This window comes from Euprymna scolopes, chromosome 22, assembly GCF_053919585.1.
Source record: "Euprymna scolopes isolate OS-2025 chromosome 22, ASM5391958v1, whole genome shotgun sequence".
Lineage (NCBI taxonomy): Eukaryota > Metazoa > Mollusca > Cephalopoda > Sepiida > Sepiolidae > Euprymna > Euprymna scolopes.
Window position 1 is genome coordinate 111,311,309 of NC_136503.1, and position 15,539 is coordinate 111,326,847.

Below are 15,539 nucleotides of genomic sequence, written 5' to 3' on the forward strand. Positions count from 1 at the left end.
TGCCTGCCTGCCCCAGCGTATTATAAACACCCCTAACCTCCCCATATTAAGAACGGCTTTCAGAATAAACACCCCTAACCTCGAAAGCCGTTCTTAGCAGGAGGTGATTAGGGGTGTTTACAGCGCTGGGGCAGGTCGTAAAAAATACCCCCTTTTTTTTTTCTTTTTTAAAAAAGTCGAATTCTAAATAACTATTAACAAAATATCAAAGTGGTCGCTGGTCGACTGGTCGACTTTACGAATGAAACCGAAATGCATTCTGGCGCATGTAATTTCGTAATTAATTAAAAATATACAGAATTTTAAGAAAGAATTTGAGGTTTGTATTACTGTACAGTACACATAGATTCGAAAAAGTTGATATATATATATATATATATATATATATATATATATATATATATATAACAAATAAATGTTATCAAAGGCAAGATAATTTACTTTTCTACCTAACTGGATCATTTTCTAGTGTTTTTATTTAATGTAACATGTTTATTCAGCTCGAAAAACATACAGTATTTACTGATGTCGGCGATGTATGTACTGGAAAATTAAAAATGGCGCCCGACCCTCTCTTTGACACGGTAAGTTTGGGAAAAGGAGTTATAAATAAAAAAAACTAGACAAAATACTGTTAGAAACTGGCTCAATATATGTTACCGTGAGATAGGCTGACATATATTCGCCGGGATTTAACAGTATTTTGTATATTTTTTATTTTTAACTCCTTTTCCCAAACTTACCGTGTCAAAGAGAAAGTAGTCGGGCGTCATTTTTTAATTTTCCAATACATCGGTAAACATTGTATTTTTTTTTCGAGCTGAATAAACATGTTACATTAAATAAAAACACTAAAAAGATATCCAGATGGAGAAGTAACTTATGTTGCCTTTGATAACATTTATTTGTTATATATTTGTTTTTTGACAACTTTTTCGAATCTAGGTGTACAGTAATACAAACCCAGAATTTGAAACACTTTTCTTTTTTTTTTTCTACCCTAATCGTGTAAGCTAGTCCTAAACTAAATTTTATGTTAATTTCGGCAAAATTCGTCTTGGTTCAGTTCAAATTCTGTAGAAGCACCTTAAAAAGTTGTATTACTTCATGTTAATGCACTTTACTTTACATTTCAATAGACGATTACAAGTAGACGAAGATAATGCGTACACACCAAAAAGATACGAAAAATATACACGAGAAACTTACAACTTTATTGCAACAAATAGTTACTATTTCGTCCTTCCTGGTTTTAAACGAAACATAGTAGTCCCGGGGGGGGGATAACAATAAATAATAATTGTATTTATGTCCATTCACGATTTCCTTAAAAAAAAAAAAAAAAAAAAAAATTATTAAACGTACCTATTTACTTGCCTCCACACGAGGGCAGAGTTAGACACAAGGTCTGGTTTTTAATGTGGGAGAAAACCCAGCTCCCAAAAAGGGGCACTCTGGATAGGAACAAAAATAAATATTGTCTCTGTCATTAAGGATTTCTCCTTCATTGGCTGAGTAAAAAGGTGAAGTGTAGCACTGTAGCAGTAGCATCAGAACATATACTACACTGTTATATTGACCCAAAAAGGCACCTTGTACCTATTTACAATGCCTCCCCACGGGACAGAGTTAGACACCAGGGTCGTTTTTTTAACGTGGAGAAAAGGTACAAAAATAAAAAATTGTCTCAGTCGCGAAGGACTGCTCCTCCACCAAAACAGAACAAGAAATGGAAGTGCAGCAGTGCAGCACTGCAGCAGCATCTAAAGAACAGATACTACACTTTGATCTTGGCCACTGAGTGTAGCTTAAAGAAAGGGAAAACAAAACGTTTTTTTCTTTTGTAAAAAGCGACAACCGATTTTATTAATGTCTTTATTTACATTACAACTCTGTATGTGAGAAACTGATGATGTTAACTTGTCACAGTGGCACGTTATTTGAAGTGGCGAGAGAAGTGGAATGATGCAAATAATTGAGAAGGGAGAGTAGGGAGGGGATGTGAAGAGAAAGAGAGAAAGAATGCGGACAAGTAGAAAGGGGGAGAGAAGAAGAGAAGCAGAAAAAAAGGATGGGGAGGATAGAAAGAGAAAGAGGGAAGAATAGAAAGAGGGAAAGAAAAGAAAGAGACAAGAGAGAAAAAGGGGGAGGGAAAAGAAGAGAGAGATTGTATATAACAGCATCACAATGTATTCCGATTTGTGAAATGCTTTTGCAATGTAATTCGTTTCAAAACAACCATATCTAAATGTCAAAATTTGTAACTTATATATGTACTGAACCATGAACCAATGTCATCTCGCATAACAACTAACATTACTAATCTTATAAAATTCAGAAAATTATTTATTTTTTATCACAAGAGAACCAACGAAAAAGCATGAAAGAAATGATGGACGAATCAAATAAACTAAAAGAAAGAAACAAAAAGAATGTCCCATCCCATTCAGAAAAATGGAAAGTAAAATATCAAACGATTTAAAGAACGAACATTGGAATTAATGGTCACAATAGTTCATCTTTAATTTTGCTAATCGTTAGCGTTAAAAATAAATGAGAATTAACAAATTGATACATAAAAATGCTAATCTAATTATTGCCAAGTAATAAATGAATAAAACATGACGTAGCTTCGCAACGTTGCCCGGGAGTAATTTTGATTCTTATTTAAAATTCCACTTAATTAAAAAAACAAAAACAGAAAAATCGGTAAATTTTTACGACGTGCCCCAGCGTATTATAGACATCACAACCTCCCCATGTTAAGAACGGCTTTCGGACTAAACACACCCAACCTCGATAACCGTTCTTTTCTTCACATGGGGAGGCCGGGGGTGTTTATTCCGAAAGCTGTTCTTAACATGGGGTGGTTGGGGGTGTTTATACTAATACCGAAAAATCTTATGTATTTATTATGTATTTGTCACGGAACAGCATGAATATTTCACATTCCAAAAATCACGTAAAGTAATGAAGTAGTTTTATTTATAGAAAATCATTTATTTTATTATTTTTAGCGACTTTTTATTCATTACAAGGTTGAGTGAGTACTTATAGAGAGAATGTACCGTGCTATTTTTTAAATAGTATTTTCATGTTAAATTCAAGTTTAACGATATTTTTTGTGCATTATATTGTTAGATGAAATTACAGACGGAATAGTTACAAAACATCCTCCTCCCCATATTAAGAATGGGTTTCTAAATAATAACGTTATCAAATCATCACAGTACCTTCTCTGTATAAGTATCCAAGGCTGATTTTGATCCCGATAGTTCGAATTGAGTTGTCTTCCCCTCATTTATAAAAGTATGCCGGATCAAAAAAATAGCGACTCGCCTCGCTTTATCGTAAAATTTAATTTTCTTTAGTTAAAAAAATAAATAAAAATAAACAATTTACGTAATTTTTGGAATATGATATCTTCGTTCCGTGACGGGTGCGGGTGCGCACATCATAAATATTTGTCAGTATTTTCTGTATCTTTTATTATTAAGTCGAATTCTGAAGAAAAACCGGACATTACCCGCGCGGCCGCGCCCCCCGCCTTACATATTTGATTTCTTGTTATAAAAAAATCTTTACATTTTTGGGGAAAATAATGCAATTAAAAATGTTATTAAATTTTAAATTGTTTTTCACTAGAAAATGTTGAAATTGAAACCCTATAAATACTTTCGCGTTTTTTCCCTTTTTCTTTTCCATTAAAGATTTTGAAAATTCAATTTAATTACTGCTATAACGTTTGGTTAAATTATTGATTGATCGAATTGTTATCAAGACTTTTTGATGCTTCTACAGAATTTGAACTTAATTAAACAGACCTTTGTCGAACTAAACCCAACACGGTGCTTGTGCAGTTTAACATCCCCTGATAAATTGTTTTTATTTTAGAAGAGTTTCACTCCCGTCAAGAAAAGAGTTAACGAAACTCTCCTTCCCATGTTCAAAAATGGCTTTCTAAATTGCCGGAGGACGTTAAATTGTAAATGCCCATAAAACTTAGATTAGGGTAAAGCTTTTTAAAAATAACCAGGTTCAAATTATGTTGAAGTACCATTTTGAAAATAATGTTTTAATTTCTATTTATTAAGTTATTGGATGGAAATAGCATCAGGATTTGCTAAGAATTTTGAAGCCATTTAAATTACTTTAGTATTCTGCAGTTTAAAGGCTTACAAATTCCTTTCAATTTTAGAAGTGTTATGTAGACAACCCAATAAGATTTTACGATTTATACATTTTATTTCGCATAAAAATACTTGGCACTTATTGATCCGCGTTATTTTTTAATTGTATTTCCAAGTTTAATTAAAGTTTTATGTTTTTTTTTTATTCAATTGTAAGGTTAAAGTACACAATAGGTACAAAACACCCCCCTCCCTATGTTAAGAATGGCTTTTAAAATAATAACGTTATTATTTTAGCACGGATAATAACGTTATTATTTTAGAACGGATCAATAATACTTATTATGCAGTTTATGGACCGTAGTATTATTTTTTAGATAGGATTTTCAGGTTAAGTTAATTTTTTACGGTATCTTTTCTTTATTAAATTGTTAGGTGAAAGTACGGAATAGTTACAAACCGGACTTCCCCCCTCATCTCCATGTTAAGGATGAGTTTCTCAATAACATTATTTCTGCACAAGGACCTTTTTTACTATCTTAAAATGACTGTCTTTTTTTATGAAGAAACTAAAGTGTATTAATTTAATTCAATTTAATTTTTTGGTGCTTACCGTGCTAGTTTTAAAAATAGTATTTTCAAATTAAATTCAAATTTCACAATATCTTTTTTTTATTAAATTGTTAGCTGAAAGTACAGAATAGTTACAAAACACCTTCCCGATGTTAGGAATGACTTTCTAAATAATAACGTTATTGTTTTAGAACGGTAACATAAGTGCATAAGTAGCATTTTTTTTTTTTTTTTAAATAGCATTAAAAAGGTTATTGCATTTTTTTTTCGATAAATATTCGATTGATAAATAAAAAAAAAAATGTGCAAGTCAGATGCGCGAAACAGACGTACGAGAAGTTGTTTCATAATTTTATTAATAGAGAAGATAGAGATAATATAGCGATGCGAATGGTGAATCACACTTTGGAGAGAAAAAAAAAATCCAACCGGATTTTCATGTCTGTGACAAATAATATTATTTCGCAAGAAAAGTGAACAACTTTGCCAGCATCTTCTGTGACAGTCTGCACCGCAGATTTGTAAATATCATTCTTCGTGATTTCTGTGTTTAAACATTATTATTTATTATTATTATTAATTAATTATTAGAAAGTGACAAATAAGGGGACAAAAGAAATTCTAGGGTTTGATGCAAGACAGGCCCTTTTTAATGTGTGTGTAGGGAGGAGGGGGTGACAAGCCAAAAGGTTTAGTTGACTTTTTTTTTTAAACAAGGCAAGTAGGTGTTTTTGCTGTTATTTAAAAATAAAAACAAGGAGGGGGGGGGCAAGTAAATGGACTCTAGCGATTATGGACTTCCATATTAAAGAAAGGATGCAATAACTAGCATTATTGTTTTTGTTGTTATAAACTGAGAGAGGAAAAGGAGAAAGAGTGCAAAGGAAAGAGAGAGAAGAAGAGAAAAAGAGGGTGAATAGGAAAGAGTGAAGAGGAAATAAAGGGGGTGAATAGGAAAGAGAGAAGGTGAAAAAGAAAGAGAGTGAACAGAAAAAAGCGGAAGAGAGAGAGAGAGAGAGGATGGAGAACGGAAGAGAGGGAAGAGAAAAAAAGAAAGAGGTTACATATGACATTTGAATTCGAAGTATGTTCAATCCATGGAATAATAATAAAAAAATAGAAATGTTCAAGACATGCTAAAAATATGGGGAAAAGGATGCTGAGGACTTTTAGGAAAGGAATGAAGATCTGATGATGGGTGAGGGTGGAAGATACTGAACAGTACACCCCTGCCCATCACCATCCAAATGGATGGGGGAGGGGGGTGTATTGTCTCTCACACTTTGTCTAAGTGTGTGCGCGTGTGTGCGCGCGCGCACTCGTCTCTTTGAGTGGAACCGTAGCTGCCAACTGGCTATAAAGTAGGGGATCACTACACAAGGCCAACAGTATCACTCAATGATCCCCTACTTTATGACCATTTTACTATAATGCAGCAAAGACAAACCGACTTACAATAATATATATATATATATATATATATATATATATATGCATATAAACAATAATATACACATTTTCTTTTTTAAAATATAAATAATTTTTGTCATGTTTTTTTTATTCTAGAATTCGGTAAACGTAAAATAAATATTAATCGAATTCGAACATATGAAAAGCCTATTATTAGCAGTAGAAACGCAATATTTGAGTATTTAAATATGCAGAAAACGCGTTGATTTTTAAACAGAGATTATTTTGTGAATTAAAAATTCAGACACATCGTACTTTCACTTTCCTTAATTGCAGACGAATGACCGCACACAGGAAAGAAATAGTCGTTTCTTTGTTGTCTTTCTTTTAAAGAATAAATGTGATACTTTTAAATATATATATAAATGTAGTTGGCATTTAAATGTTTATATTAATAGGCACAGATGAAGTGGTTTTAATGTGTTAAAGATATAGATATTGGCTTAAAATAATACTAGTAAAAAAAAAAAAAAAAAGAAAAAAAGTCCGTCAATCACGAGAGAAAAAGAGGCGCACACCCGCATCTTTTTTTTTTTTTTTTTTTCCGTTTTTACGGACTTTTACGAGAAAAAAGTGCGTGAAATGACGAGACATGTCAATCATGGATGAAATAGAATAAACGCTTCTTGATGAGGGGATAAGTGCGAACGATGACAAATATATACGATGTGTATTTTTTTTCTATTTCTTCTTTTGTTTAAATAACTTACCTCAGGTTTAAACTACAAGTAGGAAATAAACATCTCACTTGCGACTGACGGTACTTTCCCCTTAATGTGGCCAAGCGGCAGCGGCACCTTTGTGGCCCAAATTACGAGCGCCGCTGTTTCGTATCCGCCGACAGAGAAAAGGAAGGTAAAGCAAATAAAGAGTAGGGGGCAGAGAAAGGAAGGAAAAGTCGGTAGATAATAAAAATAATTTAAAATTAAAATCCAACTATTTTAGCAAGAAATAAATAAATTTAAAAAATCATAATTATGATTAAAATAAAATATCAATATAAAATAACCATAAACAATAACAAATAAAGCGAAATTTATTATAAGATTCCAAACAAATAAAACAAAAACAAACAACTAATGTTTGTATGGACAAGAATTAGAATATAGTCTAATTCACTATGATGAGAAAAGGAGAGTTTATAAATATTTTCGCCCAGAAAAATATTAACAATTCAAAAATAACATACAAAAAGTAATTATTTATTTACATACAATTTTTAATTAATCCTCATTAAACAATTATTTATACGCTTATGCTTATGACAATAAGGTTACTTTAGTTAATTGCGTCTAATTGTAGGAAATAAATAAAAGGAAAATATATATCCTGTTTGTAAGAGGAAAATAAATCAGACTCAAATAAATAAATAATAAAGAAAATTTTCTGAACAACAAATCATGTTTTCAAATAAAATTTAAATAATTCATTCCATTAAAAGTTACTAACTGCCGTCAGCTGGGTTCGATCTCTGATTTTTACGTGATATTACTTTTTTCATGTTTTTATTTATTGTTATTTTAATGTCTTCAATTTCAAATTTAGATAATTTTTATTGGCAAAAAGCCCCCCCCCCCAAAAAAAAAGTATAGTTTTACGATAATTCAATTAATTATTAATTCTTTAATTCAAGAGATATCAAACAAAACTGAAATATAACATGAAATGATCCCCCCTCCCCAATAAAAACAGTTATCTGATTAATAATTCCAACTTTCAACTAAATTTTCACTAATTTAATGTATTTTAAATAAATGAATGAATAAATAAATAAATAAATAAATAAGCCGTCAGCTGGATTCGAACCCTGATTTTTAAATGATTTCAATTCTTTGTTGTTTTTTTTTTTTATATTGTTTACTCATATATCTTTGTTGGCAAAAATAAAATAAAATAAAATTATTTTTATAAGTTTTCAAATTGTTATTCATTCTATTAATTCAATAAAGACCAAATAACACAATGAGATAATACAGTGGCACACATCACGGCCCTACGAAGGTCGTGGCGTGGGCATATCCGGTCTGTCTGTGTAGCAGAATAACTTACACCACCCATGGTAAAAGTACAGAATAGTAAACAGCCAATAAATGGTAAACAAAAATAAAATCAAAACAATAAATAATTCATGACACACGAAGTAGAATTTAATTCTCTACCGACCTGTATAATTTCTAACGTGTGGAAAAGGTTTTGAATAATTGGTGCAACTTAAACAAGTAGGTCCCGGAGCCGAGCCTCGTTCAGAAATTCAAAAAAATTAGGTCAAAAATCAGTGAGGCTACCGAAAAGTAACCCTTTTGAATAAAGATGGATATAAACAATAATTAAAAAATTAATTTCTTAATTTTACTTCAAAAGAAAATATAAACATATATAAACAATATATTTTTGAAAATAAATAATTTCTTAATTTTAAATAATAATTGATTGTAAACATAAAGAAATATTTTTTTGTATATAATTATTGAAAAATATTGCAACGAATTTCTGGTTCTTTGAGATAATAGGGGTGCCTCAACACTTCACCCCTTCAAAAAATAAAAACAACTTTCGTGTTACTATTTTAAAGCGATTTTTTAAGTTTGAAATACAAGTAGTGCCTAATTAACTTACAACAACGAGGGCGCATGCGCGGCTGAAATTCTTCAGGGTTTAAATGTATTGTACCTATTTACTATGCCTCCCCACGGGACAGAGTTAGACACCAGGGTCGTTTTTTAACGTGGAGAAAAGGTACAAAAATAAAAATTGTCTCAGTCGTGAAGGATTTCTCCTCCACCGAAAGAGAACAAGAAATAGAAGTGCAGCATCTGAAGAACAGATACTACACTTTTATTGGGCGTCGAAAAACGTTTTTCGGTCGCCATATTTCTTCCTATTTATTTGCCTCCCCACGATAGTAGAGTTAGACACAAGGTCGGTTTTTAATGTGGAGAAATCCAGCTCCCCAAAACAGGGAACTCTGTATGGGAACAAAAAGTTAAAATTGCCTTAGTCTAGAAGGATTTCTCCTCCACTGACTGAGGACAGAAAAGGTGATATCATAGCCATATATTCATAGCCAAGCTGAACAACACAAGCATTTATTACTAAAAAACAAAAAACAAAAAAAAAAACGAAATGGTAAAATATACAGTATAAAAGCAAATTGCCTTAGTCTAGAAGGATTTCTCCTCCACTGACTGAGGACAGAAAAGGTGATCTCATAACCATGCTCATAGCCAAGCAGTTATTACTATATACGAAAACGAAATGGTGAAATATACAATATAAAAGCAAGTTAAGCTAAAAGTAAAAAAAAAAAAAAAAAATTCAAAGAATTAAAGAAAGAAAAAATTCAAAGAAATTTCGATAACGAAAGAGTGAAACATTGAAACAATTCATTCAAAGGGCCAATAATGGTAGAAGCACCATGTCATGTAACCCAACTATTCAGAACAAGACTGCGGGACCTACTTCTTTAAGTTGCACCACCTTTCTTTTTATTTTATTTTCAGCGTTTGTTGATTTATTTCAAATTTACACATTATTGTTGGCACAAAACAAAAGCAAATATTATTTCACGTTAATGAAACTCATTACTTATGATTCATTTATTTAATAAAACAAGTTATACGGGAAAATATGGCATATTCTGGTGCTTCTATATAATAATAACGAAAAAAAAAATGGATTTCAAGTAAAGCAATGATACTGACATAATTGTCACGTAGTAGTATATCCAAAAATTATGGAAAATGATAAGGTAGGAATATAATTATTCATGAAAAATAGTTTTGATAAGGGGGAAAAATTACATGTTCGGCTGGACCTATTGAGTCACGGGACATAAGCAAAAGGGGAAGTAACTCGGTTGAAAGCAGACAATTTATTCAGAAAGCAAAAATAAACATAACATATTGGTGAATTTGAAAACTTTTTAACAGTTTTAATTTTTATTATCAGTTATTTTTTATAACTAATTGAATTTTTAAGAAATTGAAAATTTAATTACCTCCCCTGTTAACTCTCCAATTCAAATCAGTAGATTTTAAGGTACTTGTACAGTTTAATAAAGACATTAAAAAAAAATGAAAATATCGGGGGAAAAGGTTATATCGTACGTGTCCGTTTTAGACTAAAGATCCCCGAAAAAAAAATTCATTTAATTTGAGATATTAAATCTTTTATTCAGGCAAAAATAAATATGAACAAAAAACTTAGGCACAAGGCCAGCTCAAAAGGGGAGGAGATGGGGGTCGTTGGTCATCCTTGTCACTCTAGAACTAAACAAAAGTTGGTAATCTGGAAGAAAGAGAGAGCCTGTTTCCTCCGTTTAACTATAGGTGGCGTTACTATCTGCCCACCCAGTTAGGAAACAGGCTCTCTCTTTCTTCCTGACTACCCAAAAGGGTAAAGTTTTAATTTGATCGAGTAAGTTTTCTTTGTTTATTTTTTTTTTTTTTTACGGCGAAAAAACACGTTTTTATGAGAGCGCGTTGAAGTCAGCCATTATGGAAATTTTGAACAGGCCACGCGCCACGGGTAGATAACTCCATGTAAAACGCCGACACTCCTTCCCCATCTTTAAAACTCGCTTTTCTTCCTAAAAATCGAACCTGGCTGACTTCAACGCGCTCTCATAAAAACGTGTTTTTTCGCTGTATATATATAAAAAAAGACAAAAAAAAAACAAAGAAAACTTACTCGATCAAATTAAAACTTTTGGGTAATCTGGAAGAGAGTCTGTTTCCTCCGTTTGACTATAGGTGGCGTTACTGTCTGTCCACCCAGTTACGGAAGGACAAAATGTATATAATGGCACCCTTGAAATAAAAATAAATGTTTTTGTTATATTTTGATTTAAAACATGTTTTTTTTTGGGGGGGGGTGCAAACATATTTAAGTTTGTTTTTTTTTTTCAAACATGTTTACGTTTTTTTTTTTGTTTTTGCAAACATATTTAAGTTTTATTTTTCCAAACATTTACGTTTTGTTGCGTGTTTATTTTCAAACATTTACGTTTTTTTTTTTTTTTTTACATTTTCTTTTTGCAAGCATAAACTAAATGTTTTTTCTAAATTTTTCTTTTCAACATATTTATGGGTACAACTGTTTTTCCGCGAGTATTTTTTACGCTCTCATAAAAAAAAAATCAACGTTTTTTCTTTTATCTTTTTTTATGGACCCCCTTTTTTCTTAATTTTTCTGCACTTGTTTTACCTTTTCCGCGAGCATATATATATATATATATATATATATATATATATATATATATATATATATATATATATATATCAATGAAAGAAAGAGCCCACACAAAAAGAAAAAAAAAACGTAAATATGTTTGCAAAAAAAAAAAAAAAGCATGTTTAAAATTAAAATATAACAAAAACATTTATTTTTATTTCAAGGGTGCCATTATATACATTTTGTGCTTCCATAACTGGGTGGACAGACAGTAACGCCACCTATAGTTAAACGGAGGAAACAGGCTTTCTCTTTCTTCATGATTACCCATATTTTAACATGGGCATATTGGAAAATTTGAAATTCCCTTAAAAAAAACTACTTGACCAATTTACATAATTTTTGGAATACGTCACGAGTGCATATACCACCATTTTTTTTTTCTTTTTTTTTTTAATATAGGACGACTTGGATAAAGACCAATAATTTTCTAAAGAACATATCCTGTGTTCAACTAACTTTCCATAATTCGTATACCTCAAAAGTAACTGCCGTCAGCTGGATTTGAACTCTGAATTTAAAGTGATTTTATTTTTATTTTCAATTTTTTTGGCGCTTATCCAGAATTCCACTTACATTTAAAGAAGAAAACAGAAAGAAAAAAACACATGACGCGGCTGTTGTGAAAAGAAAATATCATCTTGCAAAACTCTCATAAATTGATGAAGTAATTCTATTTTTAATAAAGAAAATCATTTTAAAGCGAATTTGAGTTCTTCCAATGCCCTCCTTCCACTTAAGAATCGCTTAATAAAATCTTGCAATTTTATTTGGAATTACCTCCCTTGTTTCTTCAGTCTGTTTTCCAAATGCCATTTTGAAAATGGAATAATGAGATAATAGCTCTTTAGTTAGCTATAAAATTTAATTATTAAAAAATAATTAAAAAACAACAAATGCTCGATCAATTTACGTGATTTTTTTATTATGTTATATTCTTTCCCTGTCTGGTCGTACAGATTCTACTTATTTTTATCATTTTTTTTAATATAGGGAGAGTCTGGACGAGCACCTAATATTTTATTTATTTATTGTTTTAAATTAATTCGTACACTCATTAACCCTTATCCTTGAGTGGCCTTCGAGCCTTGATTAGTGATGAATCCCTTGTAAAAAATATTATTTATTAATCTAATTGAATAAATTACAAAATGAAGCAGGGAAATGCTATATCTTGTCTGTTTTTAGTAGCAAAATAAATCAAAATGTAAATGAAATAATTATCTGATTAATATTTACTACTTTTAACAAAAATTTCACACACGTCCTTGTACCCCTCGACACACCCGACAAGTAACAAAATCCCACCCCTACGCAGTAGAGCTCCTCAGATGCCAAAAAGCCTTCTACTCTAATAGTTTCTTCATCAGAATTGCTAGATTTTAGAATTCCCTTCCGGTTTCCTACTTCCTCGACTATACTCAGTACAATGTACTGACATGCAGAAGTTCAAGTGTAATGTAGACAGTATAGATACTATAGAGTATCCTTTCTATTATGTCCCAGGTAGTGCATCAAAGTGGCACTGACTGAGCCTTGTTTGGGGTGAAAATGAAAAAAAAAAATGATTTTTACTTTTTTTTTTTTTTCATCTTCTATTTATTGTTTTCAAACTTGCGTGTTTTTCTTGGTAAAATTATTTGGCACATGTGCACTTATGCGTCGGTGCAGCTTTTTTTTTTTTTTGGTTTTCAGTTGGAACATTGTGAGAGTGCATAGCAGGGGCGATTTCAGGACCGAATCAAAAATCGGAAAGATTTCTTTTCGTAACAAAGCCAGAATTCTAAAATTTTTTGAATGCGCGTTTCTCCTGTACCTGTAAACTTACGATGATGATTACTTAAAATTTTACGTGCAAGTATAAAAGAAGTAGGTCTAGCAGACGAACCTCGTTCTGAAAAATCTGAAAAGTTCAGTCACGTGACATTTGACACCGGTGGTACCCCAATAAAACACTAGGCATTATTTGTGTTTCAATCTTTTTAAAAAGTGCAGCTTAATAAGTAGGTCCCGCAGACGAGCCTCGTTCTGACATTCGGAAAAGTTAGGTTAACAACCGGTGAAGCTACCGAAAAGTAACCTTTTTGAATGAAGACGGATATAAGCAATATTTTTAAAGTTAATTTCTTAATTTTACTTAAAGACAAAATCTAAACATATATAAACAATATATTTTAGAAAATAATTTCTTAATTTTAAATAAAAATAGATTGTAAAGAAAATATTTTGTAAATAATTATGTAAAAATATTGCAAAGTGTATACATCTTTGGGATAATACGGTCGCCTCAAACCTCCCCCCCCCCAAAAAAAAAAGACAGCAAACGAAAAAAGCTTTAACGTTTTTACTATTTTAAAGCACTTCTTTTATTTTAAGTTTGAAATACAAGTAGTGGCTAGTTGTTAACTTTGAATAACAATGGCGCATCATGGCGGGAATTTTTCAGGGTTTAAATGTATTGTAATGCTTTTATTGGGGACGAAACACGTTTTTCAGGCGCCATATTACTTCCTATTTACTTGCCTCCCCACGAGGGCAGAGTTAGACACAAGGTTGGTTTTTAATGTAGAGAAGCATTTATTACTAAAAAAACGAAATTGTGAAATATAAAAGCAAGCTAAAAGTAAAATAATAATAATAAAAACAATTCAAAGAATTAAAGAAAGACAAAATTCAAAGAAATTTCGAACCTTTATTACTATAGACATAACGAAGAAGTGAAAATAAATAAATAATTGCAACCAAAGGCAAGATAAATCGGTACTTATACAGTTTAATGACGACATTAAAAAATGGAAATATTGAAAAAAAAATTTTTTGTACGTACCTGTTATAGACTGAAGTTCTTTGAAAAAAAATTTCACTTTATTTGATCAAGTAGTTTTTTTTTTTTACAGCGAAAAACAATTATTTATCACGACGACGTCAACGTGCCCATTTTGGAAATGTACCTAGCAAAATGGAGGTATTCTGCCAGAATACCTCCATTTTAGGCCAGATTTCGCAATCTAGCCTTTTTTTTTCGCCAGAATGAGATGCGCACATCACATCTGCAATTTTTTTCCGTTTTTTTTTTTTTATTTTTAAAGCAGAATACTATTGAATATGCCAAGAAATTGAAGAATGCAAAGAACTGAAGAATTTTTTACGCGATTATTTTCGAAACATGTGCAGTAGTGTTTACCGATGTATTGGAAAATTCAAAATGGTGCCCGACACTCTCTTTAACATGGTAAGTTTGGGAAAAGGTGTTATAAATAATAAACTACACAAAATACTATTTAAAAAACACCGAATATATGTCAACTTATGTCACGGTAATATATATTGAGCGAATTTCTAACAGTACTTTGTCTAGTTTATTATTTATAACGTATTTCCTGAAGTTACTGTGTTAAAGAGAGACTCTGGCGCCATTTTGAATTTTCCAATACATCGGTAAACACTGTATGCTTTTCGAGCTGAATAAACATGTTACATTGAATAAAAACACTAAAAACATATCCATATACAGTAATACAAACCCTAAGTTTTTTTTTTTAATTCGAAAATTTCGGTTGCATATTTCTAATTTTTCTAATATTTTATTTTTATTTTCTTCTGTTACAAATTAAAAAAAAAAAACACTCCAAAAATGGCATCTGTCTTCAAAAAAAAAAAAAAAAAAAAAAAAAAAAAAATTCTCATTCTGGTGGAAAAAAAAAGGGCTAGATTGGCCTAAAATGGAGGTATTCTGCTACGTAGGGCAGTTACCGGCCCTTGGGGAAAGCTACCTGCCCTTGGGGAATTCCTGGGCGCTGCAATAACATTTCCAAAATGGCCACCTTGACGTCGTCGTGATAAATAATTGTTTTTCGCTGTAAAAAAAAAACTACTTGATCAAATGAAGTGAAATTTTTTTTCGAAGAACTTCAGTCTATAACAGGTACGTACAAAAAAAATTTTTTTTCAATATTTCCATTTTTTAATGTCGTCATTAAACTGTATAAGTACCGATAAATCAACGAAAAAAGGATCAATAATGGTAGAAGCACCGCGGTGTCATATGTCACGTGACCTAACTGTTCAAATTTTTCAGAACGAGGCTCGTCTACGGGACCTACTTATCTAAGCTGCATCAAAAAAGCGCTTTAA

At 31.3% G+C, this 15,539-nt stretch overlaps 2 protein-coding genes across 12 annotated transcripts in view; one reads left to right on the forward strand and one right to left on the reverse strand.

Annotated features, from left to right (window-relative positions):
• Nucleotides 1-7,035, reverse strand: part of LOC145243643 (phosphatidylinositol 3,4,5-trisphosphate 5-phosphatase 2A-like) — a 399,304-nt gene extending 392,269 nt beyond the window's left edge. For 5 of the 11 annotated variants that reach the window (XM_080106673.1, XM_080106680.1, XM_080106674.1 and 2 more), the window contains exon 1: nt 6,884-6,971. The gene's annotated coding sequence lies outside the window, so the exon portion shown is untranslated. Of the gene's footprint in view, nt 1-6,883 lie in introns of all 11 variants that reach the window. The other 6 variants (XM_080106681.1, XM_080106678.1, XM_080106675.1 and 3 more) reach the window with 4 other exon arrangements.
• LOC145243645 (autophagy-related protein 16-1-like) overlaps nt 1-15,539 on the forward strand; it is a 171,202-nt gene that overhangs the window by 676 nt on the left and 154,987 nt on the right. The window lies entirely within an intron of this gene.